The 27,302-nt window shown below is 34.8% G+C and overlaps 1 protein-coding gene across 8 annotated transcripts in view; it reads left to right on the top strand.

The window, feature by feature from the left end:
* The first annotated feature begins 3,223 nt into the window (after nucleotides 1–3,223).
* LOC105220320 (cadherin-86C) overlaps nucleotides 3,224–27,302 on the top strand; it is a 98,341-nt gene continuing 74,262 nt past the window's right edge. For 2 of the 8 annotated variants that reach the window (XM_054234178.1, XM_054234249.1), the window contains exon 1: nucleotides 3,244–4,485. The gene's annotated coding sequence lies outside the window, so the exon portion shown is untranslated. Of the gene's footprint in view, nucleotides 4,486–23,219; nucleotides 23,315–27,302 lie in introns of all 8 variants that reach the window. The other 6 variants (XM_054234112.1, XR_008471919.1, XM_054234295.1 and 3 more) reach the window with 6 other exon arrangements.

The raw sequence follows: 27,302 nt of genomic DNA on the forward strand, positions 1-27,302 counted from the left end.
TTAACACGCCTTAACATGTTAACATATTATAGGCAAGTTAATGCATAAAAAACTTGCCTATAATTGTATTCACACGGTTCGAAGATTCTTGTAGTTAGATTTAAAAAGCGTTATACCCTACTATGGTGTTGATCCCATGTTACGACGAATATTAAACTAGTTTTTAATAATTAAGTGTCCTGTCACCATAAAAGGCTTCTCTGAAATATTCATTGACCATTGCATCAGGAGAAACTTAATGAATACTCTATAAGCTGTATTCAGCAGTATGGAACTGCTTCCAGTGGTTTCGAATCGATAAACCTTATATGTACTTGTTGATGTGTATTTTCCTATATAAGAAAGCGACCTGAGCCATTTGCATGAAAGCGTATTTGCTTTTAGGAATTAAATGGATTGCTAAAAACATCTAAGTATGGTCTGCACTAATATATGTTTTTCTTAATTGCGATAAATAAATATTTAATAACAGCGTTTGATTCTCAGCCGGAAATGATATCCAGCAATTATATAGCGCCTTTATACTTCCAAATATGGTACAACATTTAAAAAGCCGTATGCACCTGTACAAATTGATGATGATAGAATCGGTTCTGCTCACAAGTGATTCATTGTGTTATGTAGGGATTAGAAATGTAAAGAGACGTATACATGTATAGCATGGTATAATATGAGTTTAAATGCCACAAGAGTAGCTCGCAAAGATGCTTTTCCGCATTTCTTTGCGATAAGTGATGGATTTTATGGAAATATGATTTAAAAAAAAAATTAAACAGTTTGTATTTGTAGTTTATAATAATTCTCTAAAGATGTAAATTAATTATTTTATTCAAAACAATCGTTTATGTAAAATAATAAATTCTTTTAACCTAGCTTCCTAAAGATAAATAGATCATCGTCTTTCAAAATATTTGTAGTAAAATTGGAAAATCACTTTTCTTAAAATTATTCTTTATAGTAATGACAGATGAGCAAAATTAATGCGCCTTAATAAATGGTAATGCGAATTGAAAATTTATGGTGACAGATGACAAATTTTGTGCATTTAGACATCTGATTGAGAAATTTGCCTATTCATTAAACAAAGTAAACAAATGTATCAGCACATTTTCGTCACTGGTTGTCGTTGTTGTTTTTGAAACTGCTCGCTGTTTGCTTTCTACCATCTGAAAATATTAAAGCTAGTTAATATTAATATATTTGCCAATAATTTATTTGGCAAAATAGAAACATAAATCATTTGTTTACGTTTTTTTCTTCTTCTTTGTATCAATTAGCATTCACAATTGCAAAAATCGGTCATTTTTGGGCAGCTTTGCCAACTCAAATTTGGTAAATTCAGCTAAATGCACGGAATTATTGTGCATTACCAATTCGCTTTAAAATGGATAAATGCGCGAGTTAAAGCAAATCAACGCCGCTAATGCAAATTAGCGCTGCCGTCTGTCTAGGCTATTAGATTCTTATGTATTCTATAAAGCGGTACAGAGCTCGTATCTGGCAATACTATACAACTTTGAAAGGTCTTGACATAACCTACAAAATGACGCTATACATGATTAGCTTGGATATGGCGTTCAATAGTTATAGACGTGTAAACATGGAGTTCACTAACACCGAAATTCGCGCTATTTTAAAGTTTTCCTTCGTTAAAAGCAAATCCGCTAGAGAAACGTTCCGTGAGATTAATAGTGTTTTCGGTGATGGTACTCTATCACTTCGAACTGCGGAGGTATGGTTTCGACGATTCAGAGCGGGTGAAAACGACACCATGGATAAGTCAGCCGGCGTAAGACCTGTGGCGACGAATACCGATCAAATCATCGAAATCATCGAGTTAGACCGGCATGTGGCATCTCGTGACATCGGCCAGGAGATGTGAGTTGGCCACCAATCCATTTTAAACCATCTGCAGAAGGCTGAATACACAAAAAAGCTTGATGTTTGGGGAGATTTGACGCAACATAACCTTCTGGACCGAATCAACGCCTACAATATGCTGCTGAAGCGGAACGAACTCGTCCCATTTTTGAAGCGTATGGTGACTGGCGACGGAAAATAGATCATATACCGAAGGCAGGTGAATCGTCCCAAACAGTGGCCAAGACGGGATTGACGGCCAGGAAGGTTTTGCTGTGTGTTTGGTGGAATTGGAAAGGAATCATTCACTATGAGCTGCTCCCATATGGCCAGACGCCTAATTCTACCATCTACTGCGAACAACTGGGCCGTTTGAAGCAGGCGATAGACTAGAAGCGTCCAGAATTGATCAACAGGGAGGCCACTCACTTCGTTGATGACTCATCAGAAGCTAAGGTAGCTCGGCTAGGAGGTTTTATCGCATCCATCATATATCCCGGACATAGCGCCAAGTGATTACCACCTGTTCCTGTCCATGGCGAACGCCCTTGTAAAGTTGAACTCAAAAGAGGCTTGTGAAAAGTGGCTGTCCGAGTTCTTCGCAAATAAGGAGTTGATTATTATGAAGTTGCCGTCTAGGTGGAAACAGATTATCGAACGAACGCATATTGGAACTAAATCCAATCACTGTAACACTTTTTATAAAGCATTAAATAAAGAGAAAAAAGCGGTAGGGAGATATTTGCCAACCTAATGTTACACATTATTTTATAACTGTAAGCTTAATTTAATATTTCATTGCCCAAGTTTGAGAAAATCTTAGCAAACAAACAAATTTTTTTGGATTTTTTTTTTAATTACAACATGTATTCAAAATGTTTCATAAGCATGGAAAACTTCACACGTGCAATATTTTTAATTCTAAAAGATTACAATAGACTACACGTCTACACCCCACTAATATACACGTCTGAAATAAAAAAAGTTGTTTTAGCTTAGGCAACATTTATGTACGCAATATTTTCGATCGGCAATTTCGAGACTCGATATACGCCGGCCAACAAATAATCTTTTGTTTTTATGATTTTTTGCGCATAATTTGTAAGCTAAGCACAGGCACGTATAAACAATCTCAATGGCCTAAGCTAAGTTTTCTAGCAACATTGTCTTAGTAATAATGTGAGAGAGAATTGTGAGCGAGGCAAAACCGGTCCCAAAACGAAAAATCCTAAATAACTTGCCGAACTGCATGCGCATATAAGCATACATAAATAATATATAAATCTCTACTTATGTATATATGTAAGTATAAATATTTGTGACACACAAACAACTTTTTTCCCTCTCATTACAGGTTCGTTGATCTGCTGAGCTTCAGATCATAGGAAATATGAGGAGAGCAAGATTATGCGAGGCACATACATATGCACATGTATATGTACATAATAGCAACGGCCTTTAAGCAATCAAAAGTCTTTCTGGTCGATTAGTTGCTTGTACTATTTCGACCCTCTAACTTGATTGGATAGCGCGAAATGTGTTATTGATGTCAACGTTCTAGCGTTTAGTGTTTCTGCTTTTCAAAATAAAAATGCATTTTCAAAAACTTCAAAGTCGCGCTTGCTTCAAATAAAAAATTCCATAAATGTTTTCAAACATACATGTGGGCGTATGCATGTGAAGTGATGTGTGCATATATTTGTGTTGGTATACATAAAATGAACAACCAACGTTAATAAATATAGTTTGTTAGTAATAAATGTTTGTTAGTATACCTACAATAAACAAACATACAGACATATGTGTGTTTATACATAAATCTGCGCAAAACCGGAAATTAAAATATTGCTGTAAATTCAGTATATATACATAAATATATACAAATTTGTATTTTCAAATGAGATTGCATGTGTGCTAATGTCAGTTGTATATGTGATTGTATCGTTATGTTTTAAGTGCAGATAGTTTTGTTCATTAGTCAAATCTGATCAACAATTTTCGGTCGAAATTCGTAAAATGAACTAAAAATTTCACCGTTTAATGTGTAGTTCAAAAAAGTGAAATAGTGTGTGGCATAAGCAGTGTTTGTTTTTTGCGTAAAGTCAATTATCATTTTGAAAGCATATACATACATTTGCATATGTATATATAATAAATACAGTGACATTCATTTAATAGAAACTACAAAATGTAAAGTTCGGTTTTCTTTCTTTTATTAATATACGCGCAAATATATATTAAATATGAAAACATACAGAAAAATAAAGGCAAAATAAATTAAAAATCAAAAAATATGTGCGAAACATTACTATAAAACTGAAGACTTCCAAAGTAATTTAATCAAATATTTTACAACAAAGCTTCCTATAGCATTATGTACCCAAAATGAAATATATTTGAAGTACTCATTCGGAAAATCACGCAAGTAACTAATGTGAATGGGTATTTTAGAACAACGAAATAACTATTGCTTGTGAAATCGATAAAAAAAATTTTCCGATTGATTCCTATGCTGTATAAAATAATACATACAAATCTACTCATGGAACAGAAAAACTTTGAACAAAGAACGAGCTATAATCAACATACTTATTACTCATTAGCAAAAAATATATTTACATGAAGGTAAATTAATTTTCCCAAAATTATAATACATTGATACTATATTTTATTATTACAAATAATCTTTAAAGTTTGTCAAAATGGCTTAATTAGAATTATTAATTGGCTAATAGTTTTTGATTTAACCACAAAGTATTCTACTGGTGGGATAGCTAGAAAATAATTATTTTTGATATAAAGTGAATATTGAACCGATTTCGCCCATTTTTTTAATTTTGAATATATGCACATATTCAAAATTAATGTGCATATATTTATTGTATAAAATAAACCTAATAACAAAAGTCGTTATATTACGTATATAGGGGCTAAAGGAAGTATTAAACCAATTTGAATTCTTAAGTCATATCATCTATCACATTTCAGTTAGGAAAATATGCATGGCGATGTGAGATTTTTACGATATTTGGCTGTACTTAATCTTGCCAGAAAAGACAAGTTCGCAGAAAAAATTAAATTTGTATTCAGCTATAAAAAAGTTTTTGCAAACGCATTCATAGAAATCGCAAAAGATACAAAAGTGTAATTCCAGAATTGAGCTACAAAATATCCATGATTATACGTTCACTTAATTTTGGTAAGATATCTCATTATTTCTCATATTAAGTCCACCGGAAGTGTGAATATCCTTATGTGAAGTATATGGCGGGCTGGAGGAAATATTGGCTTCATTTTATAGATTTTTTGCACACTATTAACAAATCATCTCTCCTGTGATTTTCTCGAATATCTGGGAGAGTAGCCACAAGCAATGAGGTCCTTATGTTCTATATCTGGGGCCTTGCAAAGTTATAGTTCGATGACAGGCGATGAATTCAGTATTTGTGGTTTGTTCCGATATCTTCACTGGTGCTTAATGTGTATATTGCGTTATAAGAAAAATAAGCGTGGTTGTGAACCGATTTCTCTGATTTTTCATCGGTAACTTAATAATGACAACAAATAATATGTAGCAAATTTCATTGAAATCGGTCGAGTAGTTCTTGAGATATGGTTTTTGACCCAAAAGTGAACGACGCCACGCCCATTTTTATAAAAAGTTGAAAACAATTCTTTTAAGGAATTTCAATATAACCCTTGTATATGGTCATAGTTAATATCCGATTTCACCCATTTTTTGGCGTGTAATTGGATGCTAAAAGAAAATGTGTCCAGTAAGTTTAGTTTATATAACTCGTTTACGAGATACAAGGTTACGACCACTATTCGAAAAAAATTACATCCAAATATGCCCCACTTTATATCGGTATTTTGCGTGAGCGTGGCAAAGATCCGATTTCAGCCATCTGCAATACCAACCCTCTCATGATGTCAGCGAACATATGTACCAGATCAATTTTTACTTAAGTTATCGCTTGGACTAGTTATGAGCGATATTGCTATTTTTGATTTCAGTGATTGCTATTTTTAAACCACTGTGATTTTATACTGCTATTGCGATCGCAACAAAAAAAAACGAATTTATGAGAATTTGTACTCCACAATTTTTTTTTTATTTTTTTACATTTACATTTTTATTAATTCTAACATAAATCTAAATTTACCTGCTTAGTTAATTGTGATTACAAAATTAACTAATTAATAAATTTTGGGTACATTTAACTGCGTTTGTATCAATGTACCCAAAATTACCGAAATCGCAAATATATTTGCTACTGTGATCACTGAACAGTGATTGCTACTTTCGAAATGATATTGGTACTGAACAGTGATTGCTACTATCGAACTGTGATTGCTACTGAACTGTGATAGTTTCTTTCGAACTTATATTGGTACTGAACTGTGATTGGTACTTTTCGAACTGATATTGCTACAGTGATCGCTTCATCGAGCGATGGCGCCACTTTCCCAAGAGAAATGTATTACAGTAAACTGTTGCTGCCAACATTTTAGCTGTTTCGAACTCATAGCGGGCGTGGTCGAGATTTCAAACGAACACTTTCGGCCGATGACCCAATTCGATGCCAAAATTGTACAGACAGGGTCCACCTCACTCCCTTAATTTACTAACGCTCCTATTAACTTGGCAGATAGATAAGCTTGAAAGCATGAGGTTTGGTGTCAACAATTTATGAAATGGGACCCCTAACTGACTTAACTAACTCTCTAAATGATTAGTATGTAGGTTATATACAAATAGGATAATGTAAAAATTACAACCCTGTTAATATTTGTCTTCTTATATACTATAGCCGATACGAGTGAATGCCCAAAAACGACAAACGATCGACCTTGTCTGACCTACTTCCACTTTACTAACGGTAGTTTGGTTGTATTTCAAACAAGATATACATACATACGTATGCTCATGTATGTATGTATATGTATTGAAATTTATCAAGCATTTCGTATTCCGTGTCTAAAATAAAAAGCTTTTTCCTTGATAAGTTGTTAAGAAGTAAAATGCTCTTGACAAATAAAAAATATCGTTGTGGATAGTTGTGAAAATGAATTTGTTGTAAAGGTGATATTTTACTTTTGTCGTTATTTTTATACAAAGAGGAAAAACATGAACATGTTGATGGCTCGCGTTATTGAGCCGTTTTTATATTAAGAAGTTTTTTTCCCCTTTTTTGTATAAAAAAATGAAGATAATGAGGGTAAATTTGACGAAATTGTTTTCTATATGTACATATGGATATTGCATTCGATTACAGCTTAGCACATTTTTGCCAATAATGAACAAAGTTTAGATTTCGTAGTCCTATAGGAACTTTTCTGAAACTAAACCAACTAAATCAAAATTACATTCCAAATATTTTTAAATCTATTACAAAGGATTATATGCATTATATTATATAATATTACTAGTGACCGGACCACGCATTGCTGTGGATAAGGTATATTTGATAAATTGAAATTATTTAACTACTTTCCATTTTCTCCGTCAGCTTTAGTGGTTTACGATAAATATACCAAAACTCTCTCTTGGGGTTTTTCGTACCTATTTCATGTGTTCCGAATTTTATAACTCAAATTGTAGCTTTGTTATATTCCTTTAAGTTTAACTATTATTTTTTAGTCGTTGCAGAAGTCCGATTTTGGCCATCAAGAATTCTAACCTTCTCATATTAACACAATGCCTAAGTTTGAGCTAAGTTATATTAGGATATCCAGATCAAATTATCGCTTGACCAAATGACCGACCGGATAGACGGATGTTGAGCTGTGACCACGTCCATTTACGTAAAAATGTGTAAATCGTATTGTCCTTCGGTCTTGTGAATATCTGTTGCAAAAGTCTTAATTTATTTCTTCTTTTTTATTTTTTGCATTTGTCCGATTTTGCCTATCTACAATACAATCTCATATTGCTAACTGTAACGGATACGAACGATTTCATTTCAATTCAAATTATCGCTCGACCGAATGGACAAACGGATGGACATTGCGACTAAAATTTTCAATATAAACTATCCTATCTTTTAAGTTAGACTAAACTGCAGACGTGTGCAAAATTTCAGTAAAATTGGTTCAGTAGTTTAGGCGCCAATCCCGGACAAACAACGCGACATGAAATTTTTATATACATATGGATATAGATATTGCTCCGCGGAGGAGCAAAAGACTACGGGGGATGTGAGATCGAAAAGCGAATATATAGCCCCTGCCATCCGATTATCAACCTCATCTACGCGGCACCCTCTGTATGGTTAGCAAATGAGGTTCTGGCGACCGAGTAAAGGCCGTATAACCTTCTCATCGGTATAAAAACCGAATAGATAAACTGATAACGGGTCAATCAAAATAAATAAAAAATGAAAAAATAAGTCCAGATTCGGAGCATGGAATATTTGCGCTCAGAATCTTCACATCTAGCTAAAGAGCAAAGGACTTACTGTAAAATTAATGTTAAATTATTAACTATTTTATAACAAATATTGGAATACATTTGAAAACTTACGTAATAAAATAATTCAATTCAATTCGAATATAATTGGACAGAAATCAGCTGTTTCTGTTTACATTATTTTTTTCCCACACGTGTGAGGAAAGGCTATGCTATGAAGCTATTCTTTTATCAAAATTGTCACAAAGGTGATATTTGGATGTTTCATATAGTATCATGGAATACTCGATATTAACTAAACGATCAAGCCGATCTACAATAACAACAAATCTTAAGCATTATTTATTAAAAACAACGTATCAAATATTTCAACATACATATACCACATCCCTTGTAATGTCCTTACTGACCACATTCAGTTAATTATGTAAATATGCTCACTCAATAAGTCAAAGACATATGCACATACATATATGGAATTAAGAAAGGTGTAAAAAAATATAAAGAATTTTTTGCAATTCGAACTAAAACGCTAGTTTTGAATTAATTTATATTAATTTATTATTTTAATTTAAATTAATTAACAATTAGTTCTGAGAATTAAAAAATTTACTTTACACTCTACCCTCTAATGCGATAATGCCGATCTGTTAGCAACGGCTCCCGCTTTTGCCTATTTATTCCTTCTTTGCTAACTGATCTTCTGATTGCCCCCGTTTCTCCAAATCGACCAATCAAAATTCGCCACGATAGCAATAAGCGCGTATGTAATTAGGACATACGTAAGTAATTAGGAAAAAACGTAACTAATTAGGATTACGTTAATGATGCTGCCATATCGTTCGTAACACTCCCCCCCGGTATATCCTGTTGATCAGGGTGTACCAAACTCATCAAATCTAGAACGGCTATTTTGGCAGCTGGTCTCTCAAAGATGCCGCAAGAGGTCTTCAGAGTAGCGCTTCTGACTTTTCCATCATCACTTTTTCGTACCTGAATCACTCTGCCTTTAGGCCAGCAGTTTCTTGGACTATTGGGGTCAACGATGTACCCAATATCACCGATTTGAATAGGCTTTACATCCGAAAACCATTTGGTTCGTCTGGTTATGGTGGGTAGATACTCCAAAATCCAGCGTCTCCAGAATGCATCGGCTAGTTGCTGTGATGTTCGCCAGTTACGACGCATTAAAGTGGTCTCAGTAACTGGTTCTGCGATTGGCTTAACACCACTTGAGCTACTTAGCAGGAAATGGTTAGGCGTGAGTGCTTCCTCCTCTTCGTGGTCGATGGGGATGTAAGTTAATGGACGAGAGTTAATAGTCATTTCGACCTCCATTAAGACTGCACGAAGTAGTTCGTCACTTGGACGGTTAGTTGTCAGAATTTGTTTCAGTATCTGCTTTACTGACCGGACCAACCGCTCCCAGGCTCCACCCATGTGGGGCGAAGCGGGTGGTATAAAACGCCAATTAGTTGCAGCAGAGGTAAACGTCTTCGTTAGAAGATTTTTATCTAACAGTTCAAATGCTGATTTCAACTCCCTTTCAGCACCTTTGAAGTTTGTACCATTGTCACTCCATATTTCTAAAGGACTCCCTCGGCGGGCCATGAAATTACGTATAGCTAAAATACAGGAGTCGGTTGATAGCGAGTATGCAATTTCGATGTGAACTGCTCTAGTTGTTAAACAGGTGAACAACACTCCGTATCTTTTCTCTGTACTCCTTTTAACCGTAACCAGGAGTGGGCCGAAGTAGTCAACGCCTACGTAGGAAAACGGTCGACTAAATGCTGAAGTCCGGGCTGGAGGTAGACAGGCCATCATAGGTGGTCGAGGTTGAGATGATTTGTTTTTACAATACTGACAATTGCGTCGAATTTTATTGGCCAGTGTGCGAAGTTTTATAATCCAGTAGAATTGCCTTATTTCGTTGATCACTGTTTCCAAGCTGCCATGATGATACTTTATATGAAAATAATTTATAATTAAATGCGTAACGTGATGATCTGAAGGCAACAATACTTGGTCTGGCCGCCCATGTATCTTAACTCTACCGTTTATTCGTAAAACTCCGTAGTCATCCAGATAAGGTGATAGTTTGAAAATATTACTAGATTTGTCAATAACCTTTCCGGATTCTAAAGACTTGATAGAGTCTTTGAAGCTGTCATGCTGGACTTTTCTCCAAAGACAGCGCTCCGCTTTACGAAAATCTTCACTATTTGGTGCATCACCAATGAATTGATTGTCTCGAATAACACTTAACCAAATCCGAGAGCAATACATAGTCATAGCGGTTCCACGAAGTAAACGGTTCCAAGTTGAAAATCTTGAAGGTTCTGGTACTACTTCAAGCTGTTCTAAGGTTGAGTTATGAATGCCGGTAAACTGCGGACGCAGCTCTTCAGTTGAAACACATTGTGCTTCATCAGACATAAACCTCTTTTCATGCGAGAGGTATAAAAACGGTGGCCCCTTAAACCACCGACTGTCGTTCGAAAAGTCAGGATCACCATTCCATTTGGTAGCTTCATCAGCAACATTTTCTCCAGTTGGAACCCAGTGCCATTCCTTGACGTCAGTCAACTCTAGGATTTCACTAACTCGGAAGGCTACGAACTGTTTATAACGGCGATGATCGGATTGTAGCCAAGCTAATACCGTACGTGAATCTGACCAAAAAACGCGTTTATCAATGTGGATAGAGTGCGATTCAATTACATGTTTGGCGAGGCGAGCTCCTAAGAGAGCTGCTTTCAGTTCTAAACGAGGTATAGATACTAACTTAAGTGGGGCTACTCTTGTTTTACTAGCGACCATTGTACAGTTAATTGTATCGCCGTATGAGTATCGAAGATAACACACTGCCGCATAACTGCTTTCGCTTGCATCAACAAATGTATGTAATGTAATTTGAGGAACTCCGTCAATCGTGGTTCTCATGTAGCATCGTGGGATTCTCAAACTCTCAATTTTTGGAATAAATTTAATCCATTTTAGCCACTTGGTAAATTGGTCATCAGGGATTGGGACATCCCAGTCGCATCCAGCTCTCCATATCCCTTGTAAGATGACTTTGGCATATGTTACGTAGAATCCAATTAGCCCAAGAGGGTCGTATATAGTCATCACCAGGCTCAAGACCTCACGTTTAGTAGGTCGCCGTTGACATAGAAATATGTCAGAATTTCTGTACTTAGCGGATACACGAAAGGCGAAATGGTCGCTGGATGTAATCCACCACATGCCTAAAACCTTCTCAGTAGGCAGCTCATTATTAAGATCGAGAGATAGCGCATCTAATGGATGCTCATTTAGGGTAGTCAGTACTCGACTAGAGTTGGACAAAAAATTTCTTATATGAAAGCCCCCTAGCGAATGAATATGCCGAACATCTTGTGCTAATCTTATAGCTTCTTCTTCAGTATCCACACTCACCAACATATCATCGACGTAGTGATTTTCGATTATACACTTTGAAGCATTAGGGTACTCCTGTTTGAATTCTTCACCATTCTTATTTTTGACATATTGTGCGCAGCTTGGTGAACATGTAGCCCCAAAGGTCATCACCGTCATGACAAACGTAGTTGGCTCATTAGCGTTTGGTTCATACCAAAGAAAGCGTTGGAAGTTCTGATCTTTTTTTCGGACACGAACTTGATGAAACATTTCAGCAATATCGGCAGTGATTGCAATTCGCTTTTGTCGAAACTTAAAGAGCACCTTGTGCAAAGGGGTGGTTAGATCGGGACCTTTCAGCAGCATGCTGTTTAGAGATATGCCATTTACCTTAGCAGCTGCGTCCCAGACTAATCGAATCTTTCCTGGTTTGTTGGGGTTGGTTACTGCAAAAATCGGCAAATACCAGTATTTTTTTACGGCAGCGTCCGATGGCCCTAAACGTCTGATGTACCCCTTCTGCATATAATCGTGAATCTTTTGGTTAAGAGTTTCAGCCAGTTTGTGGTCGCGTTGCATTTTTGTCCGTAGACATCGGGCCCGAAATAAGGCCATTGGAAGGCTATCGGGTATCTGGATGTCCGGATGCTTCCACAATAAACTGGTCTCAAAATGACTTCCAATACGAATAGTATGGTTTTGTAATTGCTCCAAAGCAGCCTCGTCCTCCGTAGATATTATGACAACAGGTTTGGTTGACACACCCAAGTTGTCGAGGCAAATGTACGATTTGGTAATTTCAAGCAGTTCGGCTGTTGCCGAGCAATCACAAATATGGTAGACATGGTGTATGGTATCAACGTATGGGTCAGGCGTAAGACCTTTCAATGTCCATCCAAGTTTAGATTTTTCTGCAATTGGTTCATTTTCTGCTCCATATAATGATTTTATAGGAGATCCTAATGTCGCGTTATTTAAGCCAATAAGCAGTTGCGGAATGGCGTTCGAATAGGATTGCAATGGCAACCCTTCCAAGTGTTTGAAATCGGACTGCAATTTGAAAGCGTTAAGCGATTGCGTAGGCAAATGAAGCTTCTTGACGGAGCGAACACCCTTAAGAGCAAATTTCTTATGCCCATTTGGAGCTGATATGCTTAGGTCGGCTACGACCGACTCGTTCTCATAACGATGTGTGTCACCAGTCCAACGTAGGCAGAGTGGTTGCGGTGTGCCTCTTACTTTCAGTCGTTTTAAAAGCTCATCATCGATGAGGGTAAGAGACGAACCATCATCTATGAAAGCGTATGTTGACACTCTACAATGGCCTGAGTGTAAAACTACTGGAAGTATTCGAAACAGAGTGCAACTCTCGGTTGAAATATGCGCATTTATATTGGCAGACTGCGCTCTGGATAACACGTTGACGTTTTTTGATGATTTTTCAGCTACTGCTTGATTAAGGTTTAAGTTGTGGAGTAGCGGATGATGATTGTGAGTGCATCCATTAACGCTGCAAGGTTTAACGGCAATACATTTATTCGTTGCATGTTTTCTCAAACATCGATGACATAGTTTCGATTTTCGAACTACTTGCCACCTTTGACTTCGTGGCATTTCCTTGAAAGAGGTACAATTAAAGACTTCACCACAGTTTTCATCGCAAACGATACATCTTACCGAATTAAAATGATGATTAACTGTCCCGCGTTTACGCTCTCTTACCGATTCCTTCGGGACGATAACGCAGTTGGCCCCTTGAGCTAACTGGAATAGCCAATCGCTGAAGTTTTGTAGATTGCATACTGTCAGGGTTCGCTTATGCATGCCCCAGTATGCCGGTAGAAGCCCAGGTAATTTCGAAACCAACCGCTGTTCAAATTCGGGATTATTCAAATGACTAATCAGGCCAGATACTGACATTGTTGCACAGATGTTTTGCACTTCTACAGCAAAGTCGACTATAGATTCCAGATGACTCTCTGATGGAGGAGGCAATTCGTAAATTTGTCGTTGCAAAACACTGATGATCAATTCTGGTCGTCCAAATCTCATTTGAAGCGTAGCCATAATTTGGTTCACGCATGAGGAGTGAAGTAGCAGATTTTTAACTGCCTTCCGCGCTGGACCTTCCAACGCCTGCCGCAGTCGTAACAGATTCTCTTCGTCAGAGAATCCACAAACATCTGTCGATTGATTATAAGCAGCATAAAACAACGGCCACTCGCTGGGTTTGCCATCATATTTGGGCAACTCTTTAGCAAGGCTGTTACGAGACGCCACCTGATCCCTGGTTAGCCGGCGATAAGCTGAGGCTCCAAAAGACAGGCTGTTAGCGTGTCCAGCTGTAGGCAAAGTTGTATGCGTTGGTTGCGGCGGAGGACATTCCGGAAATAATGTCGAGTTCTGTCGCAACTGTTGCTCTAACGACTGTATCCTGTCCAATAACGATTGAAGGATAGGTGCTTGTAGGTTACTTTCACCTCGTTGATCAGATGATGTTCTATTTGGGATATTGTTGTGCTGCGTAGGTCCACTATTACTTACAGAGTTTGCGATTGAAACGGCTCTATTAAAGGGCGCTACAAATTCTGGAGGTAACTGCAATATTTGTGATGGGAGAGGCGCCTGATCCCTCATCCCGGTTGAGACTCTAGGCATTGAGTATTCATCTATGTCATCTTCGAAACCCATTGCGTCTATGCGATCTAGGAAGCTGTGCTGTTCCCTCGGTAAAGCTTCCCGCTGACGTAGAATTTCACTCTGCTCACGTAGCAACTCAGCCCGGCGACGTAGCCCTTGAGGACCAATAGAATTTGCGGAGTGAACAGGAGTTGCGGGTTGGCTTCCATGAAAATGCATTTGTGGGCGTGATACCGTATGCACCCCATCGACACGTGGTGGAGCTCCATACGAGGTGCCCACGTTCAAATTCTCAGCGTGCATCACAGAGATTCCTTGTTCGGCAGGCCTTTCAGTAGAACTGCTTTCTTCCAAATTACTCACCATTGGGAAGCTTGTAGAAGCAGTGAGACTGGTAGCTCCAGCGAAGTTAGCTGGTACAGCGGACATCTCAGGATTGTTAGCACGCAACATTATAATTTCCACTTCTATGGAATGCGCGATGAGGGTAGAGTAAATTTTTTAAGATGTAAAAAAATATAAAGAATTTTTTGCAATTCGAACTAAAACGCTAGTTTTGAATTAATTTATATTAATTTATTATTTTAATTTAAATTAATTAACAATTAGTTCTGAGAATTAAACAATTTACTTTACACTCTACCCTCTAATGCGATAATGCCGATCTGTTAGCAACGGCTCCCGCTTTTGCCTATTTATTCCTTCTTTGCTAACTGATCTTCTGATTGCCCCCGTTTCTCCAAATCGACCAATCAAAATTCGCCACGATAGCAATAAGCGCGTATGTAATTAGGACATACGTAAGTAATTAGGAAAAAACGTAACTAATTAGGATTACGTTAATGATGCTGCCATATCGTTCGTAACAAAAGGTTTAGGCCAATTGTCGACGACTGTTTTAGTACATTAACGGCACTATTAGATCTAATTTTTGATTTCTGCACCGATGTTTGATTTATCCATTGTAAAGTGAAAAACCATAATGAAATTTTAAAATTGTGCAATAACGGATGCTGTTTAAGTTCGATTTCACTTATTCTCTGCAAAGTAAGAAAGTTAATGTTTGATAATATATTTTGTTTTTTTTTTTTTCAAATTAGGCTGAATAAATTTATTCCTATCATCCCACTGAAACTGTTCTGCCGGGGTCCCTTTCTTCAGTGATTATCTGTACTAAATTAAAAATTTTGAGAGATTTCTTGTGAGGCATATTTTGTGAAGCTATTCTGGCTCGAACCTCATAAGAAAAAAACTTAAAAAAGTCACCACATGTGATGAAAAATTTGAAATGGATAATGAAGAAATGTAAGTCAAATTCAATAATTTTAATGCAAATCTAATGAAAGCAACATTATATAATTTTTTGCAAGCAGCATCCTGAGCTGCAACGGGGGAAGTTAACTCCGAATAGCATTTAGAAGCCAAATTTCCTTCCCTAACTCGAATTTCTATAACTCAAGTTCTCCATGACTCGAACTCTTGAAGTGACAATAGACGGTAACTTTCATACAAATTTCGTTCCATAAATCGAACTTTTTGGTCATGTCATAATATAAAAAATAAAAAATATATATATAAAAAATAAAAATAACCGGATAGGGCATTATTCGAATAATAATATTCGGTTTGCAGTATTCGGATAGTCAGTCATCGACTATTCGTTTAACCGCTCATTTCCGACTATCCGGTTAACCGTTCGTTGTCGACTATTCGAACAGTGTAAGTTCATTAAATTTCTCTTTTTATTTAAAAAACACAGGAAAAATGCGCACAATTGACATTTTCACAAGTAAAAACAAACAAAAATCAAAGGCTGCTTCGATTTCAAACCATTTTCATTTATTCGAATAGTGACAGTATAACTATTCGAATAACCGCAGTAGAACGACTATTCGAATAGTCTTAACATTGCGACTAATCGAATAGTACTAACCGGTTAATATTCGTACGAACGGTTACAAACCGGATATACGAATAATCGGTTTTCAGGTTAATCGAATAATTTTAAGAGCCCTAGTATAAATCTATACTTTACAGCTTTTTGAAAATTCTATAACTCGAAGTCTCTCTAACACCAAGTTTTTTGTGGAGTATTGTGATTCGAGTTAGAGAAGTTCCACTGTATACTGATTTATTTGAAGATATGTACATATGTAAGTAATGTTTTTTATATTTCTACTGTAGTAGTTTAATGATATTCGTTCATTAAACATGAAAATCACACTTCCTGTTTTTTGCAACATATTTTTTTATTTTATTAAACGATATAAACGAAGTTGACCACGTGCGACAATTGAATTAACTTTTCTCGAAGGATGATGATATATAAGTGTTTCATGATACACGCGATTGATCATAATTGCCGCTTATTGTACGGGACCGCTGACTGGTAAAAATGCTGAATAAAGAACATGTTGGCAATGATGTTGCGATGCTTTTGCTGAATAGAGACAAAAGTCTCCAATGCAACATTAGGATATGTTACTCCTCCCATTTGAAAATAATGCAATGTCCTAATTGCAATTTTTCTTTGTTTACAAGTTAAAGTTCTTGAGTAGAATTCTTACAATATTTAAAGATATTTTTAGCATATAAAATGAATAAGTAAAAAGGAATGATAATATTGATAAGATAGAATTTTCAATTCTTAGATTTAGTTTTAGTTGGGTTTCTTTTTATACTCTCGCAGCAAAAGTTGCTAAAGAGAGTATCATAGTTTTGTCCACATAACGGTTGTTTGTAAGTCCTAAAACTAAACGAGTTAGATATAGGGTTATATATACCAAAGTGATCAGGGTGACGAGTAAAGTTCAAATCCGGATGTCTGTCTGTCCGTCTGTCCATCCGTGCAAGCTGTAACTTGAGTAAAAATTGAGATATCTTAATGAAACTTGGAACACGTGTTCCTTGGCACCATAAGAAGGTTAAGTTCAAAGATGGGCGGAATCGGACCACTGCCACGCCCACAAAATGGCGATAACCAAAAACACATAAAGAGCTATAACTAAGCCATAAATAAAGTTATGAAAATAAACTTTGGAACATAGGATCGCATTAGGGAGGGGCACATTTGAATGCAATTTTTTTGGAAAAGTGGGCGTGACCCCGCCCCAAAATATGTTTTTTATATATATCTTGCAAACCAATAAAGCTATATAAACCAAACTTTCTGCAGTCGTTTCTTTTAGCCGTTTCCTTATACAGTCCAAAAATGAAAGAAATCGGATAATAACCACGCCCACCTCCCATACAAAGATTAGGTTGAAAATGACTAAAAGTACGTTAACTCACTAACGAGAAACGTCAGAAATACAAAATTTCACAGAAATGATGGCAGAAGGAAGCTGCACTCAAATCTTTTTACAAAATGGAAAATGGACGTGGCATCGCCCACTTATGGGTCAAAAACCATATCTCAGGAACTACTCGACAGATTTCAATGAAATTCGGTATATAATATTTTATTGACACCCTGATGACATGTGTGGAAAGATGATGAAATCGGTTCACAACCACGACTACTTTCTTTATAACTCAATTTTGAATTCCATCTGAATCTTTCACTTTATAATATGTATATATATTAGGAAACAATGATGATAGCGAAATAAAACTTTACACAAATACAGTTTATGATCTGTGGCATCACTTGTGAAAAAATTGTCGAAAACGGACTATAACTTTTCAAGGCCCCAGATACCGAACATGTCGAACTCAGCGCCTAAGGTTAAATTTTAACCGAAAATATGGGTAAATCTCTCAGCTAATTTAATGTAATTCAGAGGAAATTGTTTTCTTCCAATAGTGCGTCTCTGTTCCAAAAATTATTAAAATCGGGTCACAACATCTCCTAGCTCCCATATACATAATTATAGGTTTTTCAAAAATTCGTTGGGCTTTATTACGCATATATGTATTGGTTAATATGTGATATATCTTAGCAAAATTAAGTGAGCGTATAGTATTGGATATAGTGTCCCTTGCTGGTGAAATTGAATGAACTAGGTTCAGGAATTACCTCAGCCCTCATATCTATATATGACGATTTTCGTTATTCTATTAAACTTTATGCCGAATTTATGGGTAAATGTGTGCGTTATCTTAATAAAATTTCTTCAATAAATTGCGAGAGTATAAAATGTTCGGTTACACCCGAACTTAGCCTTTCCTTACTTGTTTCTTTAAAATGGTTTTTATATTTTCTTACATTTTGACTTTTAAATTTTACAAAATGATGTTCGCCATCTTCTTCAGTTTTAATAAGACTTACTTTTTTGTAAGGATTACTAAGTTTGTCTAATCTCTTCCTCGAAACTTCTGCGTTTACAAAGTTTGTGTCAATATCTTTTTCTTGACGGTTTTAATTTACATTATTTATTCTCTGTTCTTTAATAATTTGAGGATCATGTTTTGGTGAATTTTTATTAAAAAATATTGTATATGAAGTGTTGATTATTCTAAGTTTTTCATTTAAAGTTTTATGTAGTCTTTCAATGTAAATAGCAATACCAGATTTACCGGTGGTTACTTCTACTTTTATATTTAATGAATTACACTATTAAAAATTTTTGGCAATGCTTTTTGGGTTCCAGCCAGGTCAATGCTTTAACTTTTTCTATCATAGCAAACTTAGAATATAAATCGATACATGTTAAATAATATTCATTATTCCATTTCCAAAAATCTACAACATATTTTCTCTTATTTTGTAAACTGGCGGTGTAATTTTGAATGGCATTTTGTTAGAAATATGATCGTTCTTACAATGATTACAAAGTTCACATTCATTTATTATTTTGCTGATTTCCTTAAGATAATTGGGGTAATAATACTGTAATTTAAAACATTTTGCAACCTTCTTGCACCTTGATGAAGTCCACTTAAATGGATTTGAAGTACTTTACTTTTAAAATTTGCAAAATCTGTAATGTTTTCTAATTCTTTTGTACACCGATAAATCTTGTTGCGACTTGTTGTAATTATTGTCTTACAAACGTTTTGAAATTGTATAAAATCAGTATCAACGGGCATACAAATTGTTGTATTACTTTTTATACTCTCGCAACCTGTTGCACAGAGTATCATAGTTTTGTTCACATAACGGTTGTTTGTGTCACCAAGAAATAAAAGAGTTAGATATGGGGTTATATATACTGCCACGCCCACAAAATGGCGAAAACCGAAAACCTATACAGTGTCATAACTAAGCTATAAATAAAGTTATGAAAATAAAATTTGAAACATAGGATCGCATTAGGGAGGGGCACATTTGGATGTAATTTTTTTTAAGTGGGCGTGCCCCCGCCCTAAAATAGGTTTTTTGTATATAACTCGCAAACCAATAAAGCTATATAAACCAAACTTTCTGCAATCGATTCTCTTACTTATCCCACCACACCCCATGAAAATAGTTGAAATCGGATAATAACCACGCCCACCTCCCATACAAAGGTTAGGTTGAAAATTACTAAAAGTGGGTTAACTCGCTAAGGAAAAACGTCAGAAACACTAAATTTCACATAAGCAATGGCAGATAGGAGCTGCACTCAGATTTTTTTACAAAATGGAAAATAGGTGTGGCATCGCCCACTTATGGGTCAAAAACCATATCTCAGGAACTACTCAACCGATTTCAATGAAACTTGCTTTGTAATAGTTTCCTTACCTCCCAATAATATGTTGTGAAAATAGGCCAAATCGCTTCACAACCACGCCTACTTCCTATATACCTGAACTTTGAAGACGATCTGGATCGTTTACTTCACAATATATAAAGTAAGCACTAGTGAAGATATCGGTGCAGAACTTTGCACAAATACTATGTTTATAGTGTGGCAGCCCCGTTCTAAAAATCGCCAAAATCGGACCATAGGTTTTCAAGGCCCCATATATCGAACATGAGGACCTCGGTGCTTCTAACCTAATATTATGGTTTCCAACTTTCAATGGACTTTATACAATATATGTGACGAATATGTGGGTCAAATTGTGTATTATATAATATTAATTAAGTTAAATAAATAAATTGCGAGAGTATAAAATGTTCGGTTACACCCGAACTTAGCCCTTCCTTACTTGTTAATAAATGAGTTTTAATTATATGTTTAATATAATCTGTAGTTAATTCTTTGTATGTAATTACAATTAGGTTATTAAAAAAAATTCGTTATTGTAGTTGAGTCTTTACAATCTCTTATTAATTTAATTTGATTTTTGAATACATTTAATGGTCGCTCTGTTATCTTAATAAAACTTTCGGAATTTTCATCGGCAGAATGAACAGTGTCTACGTTTGATTCAGATTCTTCATTAAAAGAGCATTCCGAAATTTTAATACGAGAAAGAGCGTCTGCTACACGATTTTCTTTACCTGATATGTATTTTACGTCAAAGTCATACTCCTTAAGTCGAATCTTCCATCTTTGTAATTTGGAGTTTGGTTCCCTTAAGTTGTGGAGCCATTACAATGGTCTATGATCACTATTTATTAAAAATTTCCTGCCGTATAAATATGGTCTAAAATATTTAGTAGCCCAAACCATGGCTAAAAGTTCTTTCTCAGTAGTTGAGTAGTGCAGTTCATGTTCATTGAGTGTGCGACTAGCAAAACAAATTGGATATACCTGTTGGCTTAACACTCCCCCTAATGCCACATTTGACGCATCAGTCGTCAATGTAAATATTATCTCATAATTTGGATATGCCAGAATTGGATCATTAGTAAAATTTTAATTACAATTATAGTGTTTATAGCTTCCACGAATTTCTCATCTGAGCTATTTATTTTATTGTCCTTTTTGAGACAGTTAGTCAAAGGTTTAGTTATTTCAGAACTGTTTTGGATAAATTTACGATAAAATCCCGCCAAACCAAGAAATTGTTTTATTTCTTTTTCCGTTTTAGGAACGGGATAATTTAAAATTGCATTTTTAAGCCCAAATGGCATTCTTAAAAATTCAAAATGTCCGCTCTGAGTAGAGTAGTAGTAGTTTTTTTTCTATCTGCCGGATCCATTTCTATTTGATGGAAGCCTTGCGCTAAGTCTATTGTTGAAAAATACATACACCTACCTAGTTTTTCGAGAATTCCATCACTAGTAATACTATTGAGCTTGCGAAAAACCTCCACTTCGTTTTACCTGAAGCATCTGACTTCTTTGGTACCACCCAATCGGTGCTGAATATGGGGAATCACTATGAGAAATGATTTGATTTTCAAGCTTTTCTTTTATTTCTTTGTTTACTTCTGATTTATGAATTTCAGGATATCTATACGACTTTATATATATTGGATCTTCATGAACCGTTTTGATTCTATGTTTTATTTTATGAGTAAAGGTGAGTTTGTCCCCTTCTTTATAAAATATGTTTTCAAATTTATTTAAAAGTTTTTTTAATTCATTTAACTCTTCGGAATTTAAATGTTCAAGTCTAAATTTACTATCTTTACAGCCGGTTTCACGAAACAAATTTAAGTGAAAAATAATTAATTTCAGTTTCACCATTTGACTTAATTTTTATTTAAATGGTCACCCTTTGCCATTTAAATATTATTTAAATACTGTCATATGTAACCAGGGTTACGCGTTTTCTATCAGCTAAATTCCCATTTGTTTACCATTTTGACAAAGAAATACAATTTATTTGTTAACATAAAGCAGCTGTTATTCTTACTAACATCCCTGCCTTATAATTTTTTGGATGCCAAATGTCAATAATGGTGAAACGCAGGAAACTTACGTGCAAAGTTAAATAAAAATTAAAATTAAATGGAACTTAATTTTCAATTAAAAAGTTTCGTGAAACCGGCTGTTAGTGTTATGATTTTCGCTCATATTTAATTCTTGAAGGCAATTATTAAGTAATGTTTTTAATATTTCTACCGTAGTAGTTTAATGATATTCATCCATTAAACATGAAAATCACACTTCCTTTTTTTTGCAATATATTTATTTATTTTAATAAACGATATAAACGAAGTTGACCACGTGCGACAATTGAATTAACTTTTCTCGAAGGATGATGATATATAAGTGTTTTATGATACACGCGATTGATCAAAACGGTGCCGCTTATTGTACGGGACCGCTGACTGGTAAAAATGCTGAATAAAGAACATGTTGGCAATGATGTTGCGATGCTTTTGCTGAATAAAGGCAAAAGTCTCCAATGCAACATTAGGATATGTCACTCCTCCCATTTGAAAATAATGCAATGTCCTAATTGCAATTTTTCTTTGTTTACAAGTTATAGTTCTTGAGTAGAATTCTTACAATATTTAAAGATGTTTTTAGCATATAAAATGAATAAGTAAAAAAGAATGATAATATTGATAAGATACAATTTTCAATTCTTAGATTTAGTTTTAGTTGGGTTTCTTTTTTCTTTTAAATTGGTTTTTATATTTTCTTACATTTTGACTTTTAAATTTTACAAAATGATGTTCGCCATCTTCTTCAGTTTTAATAAGACTAACCTTTTTGTGAGGATTACTAAGTTTGTCTAATCTCTTCCTCGAAACTTCTGCGTTTACGAAGTTTGTGTCAATATCTTTTTTTTTAAGTTTCGTGAGACCGGCTGTTAGTGTTATGATTTTCGTTCATATTTAATTCTTGAAGGCAATTATCAAAATTTTCAGAATTTGATTTATTCTTGAAAAAGTTATACCGAACACCGTTCATGTGTATCATATTTTTTCCCAGATCAACGTTAGCTTTAAGTAGCAACCAAGTAAACAATCGTAGTTATTCGAAAAATTATAAACGAATAATTTCAGCTTTTTCATATGTTTTTCACTAAACAATTCTTGAGTTTCATTTAGACAAACTTTTCCAGGCTTTATTAAACTAATTGATGAACCTGTGTCGACTAAAAATGTATAATAAATTTTTATTAAATTTCAGTTCAATTGTGGGGAGCTTTCCGATGCTGTTAAGTGAAAATTTACCTCATCTTGTTCCATTGGTTCTGGATAGCCAAAGCGTCTTAGTCGAGATTGGTTTGACCCTTGAATCTTATCTTGTTTTAAATTATTTAAGTTTCTATTAGTATAAATGTTTGCAGAATTGAAAGGTGTTTGCCTAACTTGTGGGAAATTATTGTTTTGTACAGTACATATTTTGTTGATTGCTATGTTCATTGAAAAATGGTTTATTTTTATAATAATTATTTTCATTGGAAAACGGATAATTTTTTGATAGTGTTGTAATTGGAACGAACCGGAAATTGACTCGTATTGGTTGCAAAGTATTCTATATTACTATTATTATTGTTATTCATATAATTAGGTGGTTTTGAATTTGTGTTAGTTATTTGAATTGTTTTTTGTTTAGAGAATTATTTATTATTTTCATAAACATCGTTTTATTTTAATATTTTGATTGCTGACTTAAGGTCAGTAGCAAGATTTGCGTTTATTAACGCAGTTAAATAGTTTGGCAATTCTCTTTTTAATGTTTTCAAACTTATCTGATCTATTTCATTTTAGTTGAGCAACTTTAATTTTTTAGTTTGATAACATCTTTTACTTTACAAACTTCTAAATTAATCTCTTCGCATAGTAGCTTAACAATATTTTTAAATTTAATATTGCTTATTTCTAGGATTAGTGTTGCCTCAGCGTTATCCAATCTGGTGGTTGCTCTCGTCTAACCACGTCCAATGCAGCACCTCTGAGTGTTTTTATGACACAGTGTAGATAGAATACTTTCGTCTCTTCCGATATAACAGGAGACTGTGGCATGATCGCATCGACACCTTGAATAAAGAGTGCCAAGTAATTTCGATCACCATCATACGGTTGAATGAGTTTGATGTTTTGTATCGCCATTTCTCTGGTTTCTCGCTCCATTTCGTTCTACTCCACAAGTTTTTGTTGAATAATTTATTTATGTTTTATTTTATTTTATTTTATTTAATATTATTTTTAACGTATTGTGATATTTTTGTTCCACTGTTCCATCGTAACTTTGTCCGTTTTGTTCTTTACGATAATTTTTCTATTTCTGCATCTTCACGTTCCACTTTTACGTTATTAACTTCGTTCTTAAACAGTATCGATGTTGAAATTTGTTTTTGTTTTTTCAATTTATGGTTTTATGATGCTGCGTGTTTCAATACTCGTTCTTTTTGAGACACGTGGAAAAGAGTCCCAGTACTTTTCTTCAGCCTTGCGAGTTGCCAAAGAACACTCATAAAAATCTTGCGTGCAAGTAAATCACTTATTGCTTTGAATTTGTAATATTCAAAGTTTTGTGTGTTTTGCACGTTTAAAAATAAAATTTTTTTATGAAAATTACCGATAGCCGAAATTTTTGCATTTTCTATTCTCGCCCGAATCCTACCGACTGCGCCAGTAATGTTTTTAATATTTCTACTGTAATAGTTTAATGATATTCGTTCATTAAACATGAAAATCACACTTCCTATGTTTTGCAATATATTTATTTATTTTATTAAACGATATAAACGAAGTTGACCACGTGCGACAATTGAATTAACTTTTCTCGAGGATGATGAAATAGAAGTGTTTTATGACACACGCGATTGATCAAAACGGTGCCGCTTATTGTACGGGACCGCTGACTGGTAAAAATGCTGAATAAAGAACATGTTGGCAATGATGTTGCGATCCTTTTGCTGAATGAAGGCAAAAGTCTCCAATGCAACATTAGGATATGTCACTTGTATATGTCTTTTTATTCATAAATAGGGGAAGTAAAATGAACAAAGTCAGTAAGTAACATAACGCCTCGGGGAATATGTATATTATAAAGACATGATGTAGCTTTCTCTAACCCTAGCACCCTCCCAAAATGTGGGGGTTTCGAAAACAATTACGGTGTCTTGTGAATCTTTTAAAACTTCATCGAAGCCAAGGTCTGCAGCCACACCATGCTTCAGTCAAAGGCTCTCTCAATGGTATTGCGTGCTTATTGTAACGCACTTCCCTTGAATTTGAAGGTTCTGCGACTGGCGTTAACAGCCATGCTCCAAGGGATATCATTGGTCACCTTGGTCGCAGACCCTTCAGAATTTTCCTCCTAATCTCCGCTTTCTCCTGCTCCTCAACAATAATCGCACAAACAAACAAAACAGTTCCTCTATGCCAGTTATAGCACTCAAATATTTATATATTTGTTTTCAAATATTGATGTAAAACAAAACAAACACAGATGTGTTTGTGTTGTGATGGCTACTTTCACACGTCATAGATGTTTGAGGAAATTTGAGCTTTTAAATTTTCGTCAGCATAAGGTAATCATCACAAAATTCAAAAACTTCACAATAGTGAGTGTGGTGATTTTTGTGAGGGAATGAAAATTATTTGACTTAACAAGTAATTTTAACGTACGATTGTAATCCCAAAGTGCACGTGCATGAACTCAAAGTGTGTACAAATGTAGCACCCCCATCTTAAACAAGTCACACACTAAAAGTTGACTACTACCCAACGAAAAAGTTGTTTGTCCGGCTTGATGACTTTAAAAAGTTGCCAGTTGTTCAATACTTCGTAAGACAAGAAAATGTAGCCAACATTAGTGTTGCAATTGTAAATGAACAACGCCCAAAATATTTTGATATAAGCCTTCAGAATTTCACTCACGATTTTAACTCTTGGCTCTCAGTTCTAAATATGAAGAATATGTTTAGCGCTGTAAATATTAACGTAACATAAGTGCTAGTGTGGCGGAATTCACATGTATAATATTGTAAGAGTATACTGATCTAACACAAATATACACTCCCACAATAGCGGTACCATTACTTATTTAAAATGTCGACTAATTTTTTTAAATTTTTCGGAATATATTTTAACACTTTTTCGAAAAATATTTGTCTGTATACTTGGGATAATTATATTAACATAGGTATCAGATAAATGTGAGATACATACATATGAACATATATGTATGAGTTGATCATAGGAAATATACTAATTGCTTATTCATACCTTATTGTACGATGTTGTAATATTGAACAATCATAAAACAGAGTATATACAGCTATGAAACAAATATTAGGTTCTCTGTTTAAAATTAAGATATTGAATTTAATTCTTTAGTAACAGTTGAGTGCATGTCACTTAAATCAATGTTATTTTTTACTTTTTTGGCTTAAGGGAACACCCCATTCTCGATTTCAAATTTTGACGATTTTCAATGGGCTGGTAAAAGAACATAAATTATTTCTCAGGGTTTTAACTTTGCATACATTTATTTGAAGACTTAACAAGTGAGGAATGGCTAAGTTCGGTGCAACCGAACATTTTATACTCTCGCAATTTATTATATTTTTATTAAGATAACACACAATTTGGCCCATATATTTGGCAATAAGTCCAATAGAAAAACGAAAATTCTTCATAATATATAATATATAGGTTGAGGTAATTCCTGAACCAATTTCACTCATTTTCATCATCAACATACATTATATCTAAGATTTAATTTGGCTAAGATATTTCACATATTTATAAGCTATTCATCGTATATGAGAGCTAGATGAAGTTATTACCCGATTTTAACCATTTCTGGTACAGTGACATACTGTTAGAAGAAGAAGATTTGCTCTGTAATAAATTAAGATATCTGAGAGATTTTCATATTTGAGTTCTTCATATTTGATTTGAAAAGTTATAGTCCGATTTCGACCATGTTTTCACAACTGATGCCACAGATCATATTATTACAGTGTATATTATAAAGTGAAGGAATAAGATGGAACTGAGTTATATGTGTCATCAGGGTGTCAAGAAAATATTATATACCGAATTTCATTGAAATCTGTCGAGTAGTTCTTGTGATATGGTTTTTGACCCATAAGTGGGCGATGCCACGCCCATTTTCCATTTTATAAAAAACTCTGAGTGCAGCTCTATTCTGCTATTTCTTCTGTAAAATTTTGTGTTTCTGACGTTTTTCGTTAGTGATTTAACGCACTTTTAGTAATTTTCTACCTAACCTTTGTATGGAAGGTGGGCGTGG

This window comes from Zeugodacus cucurbitae, chromosome 2 (assembly GCF_028554725.1).
Source record: "Zeugodacus cucurbitae isolate PBARC_wt_2022May chromosome 2, idZeuCucr1.2, whole genome shotgun sequence".
Lineage (NCBI taxonomy): Eukaryota > Metazoa > Arthropoda > Insecta > Diptera > Tephritidae > Zeugodacus > Zeugodacus cucurbitae.